This window comes from Nerophis ophidion, linkage group LG03, assembly GCF_033978795.1.
Source record: "Nerophis ophidion isolate RoL-2023_Sa linkage group LG03, RoL_Noph_v1.0, whole genome shotgun sequence".
Taxonomy (NCBI): domain Eukaryota; kingdom Metazoa; phylum Chordata; class Actinopteri; order Syngnathiformes; family Syngnathidae; genus Nerophis; species Nerophis ophidion.
In genome coordinates, this window is record NC_084613.1 from 12,130,781 (window position 1) to 12,135,428 (window position 4,648).

A 4,648-nucleotide genomic window follows, 5' to 3' on the forward strand; every position below is an offset into this window, starting at 1 on the left:
GAGCAGACCCAACAAAGCAACCGAGACAGCAGACTCCACTCTCGGCCAATGTCCAGTCCGCATGGATGAGCGAGGATACGTCCAAGGTGACTGAGGTGTCCGACACCTGCTCACCCAGCCAAGACACCGCGAAGCCTCTCCGTCCCAGCGCTCAGTGCTAGCTCCGCAGACCTGTCCCCTCATCCGCATCTCCGCCAGTCCCTCCAAACCGACTCCGGTGTGGCAGACACCCAGCAGCTGGTCTCCATGGCCAAAAGGCTCCCAGGAGGCAGATCCAGAAGTCCACAAAAAAAGCACCACAGAGGTCACCCCTTGTCACACAGTCCCAAAGGGTCCCGGACCAAAAGGCAAAATAGATATCTCATAGTGACCATTGTAAGTAATTAGATGACCATAGTAACTGATTAGATGACCATAGTAATTCATTAGATGACCATAGTAACTAGTATAGCATGCAGATTCCAAGCATTGAAAGACTTAGTATAGTTGAAGACTTCCGGTCATTAGAAAACATGACTGCACATCATAATGGCAGCTGCACTTTCCATCTTAAAGATCCAAAAAGAATATTTGGGAATTTCCGGCGGGCCAGATTGAAAAGCTCAACGGGCCTTAATTTGCCCAGGTCTGGTGTTGAGGGTATCTGGTTTGGTGGCTGCAGGATTAGGTCTCTGCTTTTTGCCGATTATGTGGTCCTGATGGCTTCATCTCGCCAAGATTTTCAGCTCTCATTGGATCGGTTCGCAGCCGAGTGTGAAGCGGCTGGGATGAGAATCAGCACCTCCAAGTCCGAGTCCGTGGTTCTCACCCGGAAAAGGGTGGAGTGCCATCTCCGGGTTGGGGAGGAGACCCTGCCCCAAGTGGAGGAGTTCAAGTACCTCGGAGTCTTGTTCACGAGTGAGGGAAGAGTAGATCGTGAGATCTTCACTAATGCGGACGCTGTATCGATCCGTTGTGGTGAAGAAGGAGCTGAGCAGGAAGGCAAAGCTCTCAATTTGGATCCGCTTTGGACTGGACTCTCACGGCTGTGTTGGATCCATTATGGATTGAACTTTCACAGTATCATGTTAGACCCGCTCGACCTCCATTGCTTTCCTCTTCTCCAAGGTTCTCATAGTCATTATTGTCACCGACGTCCCACTGGGTGTGAGTTTTCCTTGCCCTTATGTGGGCCTACCGAGGATGTCGTAGTGGTTTGTGCAGCCCTTTGAGACACTAGTGATTTAGGGCTATATAAGTAAACATTGATTGATTGATTGAATTTACCAGTCGATCTACATTCCCATTCTTACCTACGGTCATGATGAGCTTTGGGTTATGAACGAAAGGATAAGATCACGGGTACAAGCGGTCGAAATGAGCTTCCTCCGCCGGGTGACGGGTCTCTCCCTTAGAGATAGGGTGAGAAGCTCTGTCATCCGGGAGGAACTCAAAGTAAAGCCGCTGCTCCTCCACATCGAAAAGAGCCAGATGAGGTGGTTCGGGCATCTGGTCAGGATGCCACCCGAACGCCTGCCTAGGGAGGTGTTTCGGGCACGTCCGACCCGTAGGAGGCCTCGGGGAAGACCCAGGACACGTTGGGAAGAGTATGTCTCCCAGCTTGCCTGGAAACGCCTCGGGATCCCCCGGGAAGAGCTGGACGAAGAAGAAGTACATCATGCCTGCGTACGATATCACAACAAATGGCAATCATTTGGTCAACACAGAAAGACTAAAACCAACTACAACCAACGCTAGCAATGGTTATACTGATGAAAGTAAGTACGCCCAAAAGAGGAGACATTTACCATTTTGATTGATTGATTGAAACTTTTATTAGTAGATTGCACAGTGCGGTATATATTCCGTCCAATCGACCACTAAATGGTAACACCGGAATAGGTTTTCCAACCTGTTTAAGTCGGGGTCCACGTTAAACAATTCATGGTAGCCTATAAGGCTACTGTTTCAAACGTTTCAGATTGCCATATAACTTAGTGCATGTGGTCCACAATATGCAAACACCAATTAGGAATTATTTGACCACGTGATTTGGATTTTTCGCATCGCCGTGATGACAGCCGTGCTAATGTTGGAACCCATTTCCTCAGCATATTGAGAAGGAAATAGGCACTGACACTAATATTTTGCCCTGTCAATTGGAATACACATCGACATACAGGCTAACGGGCATATATTTTGCCCGTTAGCCTATATGTCAATGTGCCATTGACCGGGCTAGCATAATATGCATTGGTTGCAGGAACATACTAGCTTGGTTAAACAAGATCATAGACTGTACTGGACACAATAGTTTACATACCAAATGTCCATTTCCATGTATTACAAGTAATAAGAAAACGTAAAAGCCTGACTTACCTATCAAGGAGGAAATTGGCAAGTGTGGCGTCAGAGGAAAAAGATCTTCTCCGCCTTCAATTGTCTCCATTTTTTAAAGGCGTCCCCGATACAAGTCCTGGTTTTGTCCCTGGCTTTGTCATGAATAAGTTGAGAATCGTAGCGACACCTTTTTAGATGTACTAAGGTCTGACATGTTTAGTAACTTTACCAGTGGCAGTAGCCAGACGAAGATGGCGGCGCGTAACTGGCAGCCTGGATGTGACACACTCACGGACTTCCTAATTGGTCAAACAATGGAGGGCGGGGCATCGAAATGAAAACAATAACAATATTTCGGGGCTGTAAATCTACTTTTGAAATGAGCATATCCCGACTGAACTACTGTTATCAGTTATAGAGGTATTTGGAAAGAACATGATTTATTAATGCCTTGTTACGGCTCAGACGTCTGTGCGCACCTCGGGAAACGCCCACGGGCGCGCACATCCAGGGACGAGCTGCGCGCGTCTCCGCCCTGCAGTAGCCGCCAGCTGCAATCATTCACCGGCACTCATCACACCTGCCGGTAATGAAGGAGCTGCCTTCATTAGCCTGGACAACCTGGCTTGCCGGCGCCGGAGTATAGTCTTCTGTTTGAGTTACTTCGCTCTCCACAGCATTTGGTAACACACACCTCAGCTAATCACACACATAGCCTCACACCACATACACTTTTGGATCTTGTTCACACTCCATTTCCTTAGTTTATATTCTATTTTTTCATTATTATATATATATATATATAGTTTATAAATCTACACTCTCTCTAGTGTCTGTTTCCGTCACCTTCCTCAGTTATCCATAACATGCCTTTTGACATATCTTGGCAAATTTATGATGACTTGACAAGAAATTATTACATATGGCTCCTTTAACGCTCCATAAGCCGCTATAAGCAGATACCGCCCCGATGCTCGGCAAATAGCGCCTACAACTTCTTCCCGACTTATTTAACAGTTTTTGGCAGAAAACCGGATTATTTTATCATGATACAATAACATTTTGACCTGTTATAGTACAGCTATAAGGTTTTGACTTTGCCAAATAGTGATCCTCCTAACTAGTATGGCTGTGCCAATCCGACACACAAATCCTCCATGAATTAGCATGAATCTTTTTTCCCACTGAATGTTATTATTAGCTTAGTTGTAAATACTTTATTAGTGTAAAGTTATTACAAAGTAGTAAACAAATGATGCCCTTTGATTGATGTTACCTTGGTAGTATTTTATGCTGTATTATTATTCTTTAGTCATGGCTCAGTACACTAAATAAAATATTGCAGGCAGGTTTTTGGTAAAAAATGTGATTCACAGCTAAATGTGACCGGAGTCGTAACTGAAAGGGAATGAGACAGATTTAAGTCAGCTTTGGTTCATGCGGTGGAAGTGGACACTGATTATACCTGCTGCTACTTTTGGACAATTAGCATCTCTCTTAGTAAAGCCTGACCCGGGACAGTGAACGCCCCGCTGTCCTGGCGTGCGTCAAAAAAAGGGGTCTCATCCGTGTCTTTCAGCTTACGTGACATCCCCGCCGTGACGGGTATGAGGGTCTATGCAAGCCACGTAACGTGACCTCGGCAGCGACAGTTCACACTCGGCTGGGCGGCCTCATGAATGGGATGGTGGGAAATGGAAACCCCGCGTGAGAGTCTCCGGGAAAAAAAAAAAGCCAGTCAGTGGTCCGACATCATGAGGGCAGAGGGTATATTTATTTTCTCAAGTCATTGACAGTGAAAAATAGACTTCCAGGTAACAAAATAGCCACAACTATGTCGAAAACAATATTTCTATCAGGAGGCATTCATGCAGAAGCTTATTTATCGTACCACAAACACACCGATAAGCCTCAAATGTCCAAACTCATCTCTAATTTGTTGAGATTTTGAAACCATTTTCCCATGACGTCGTGGAATAGAATTATTCTGTTACAGGGTCAAACATGAACAGTATGCAGGAGATAGTATTCGTGGGGGCACATTCCAAGATCGTTGATGTTATGTCTAAACCAGTGGTTCTTAACCTTGTTGGAGGTACCGAACCCCACCAGTTTCGTATCCGCATTCACCGAACCCTCCTTTAGTCAAATATATATATATATTTTTCTAATTCCAGACAAAGTTATATGTTTTGGGTGACACTTTAGTATGGAGAAAATATTCTAAGTAACAAATAATTTAGCGTTATTTGGTTAGGGTTAGAGGGTTAGTGCCAGGGTTAGTGCCAGGGTTAGAGGGTTATAATAAGGCCATGCTGAATAAGGCATT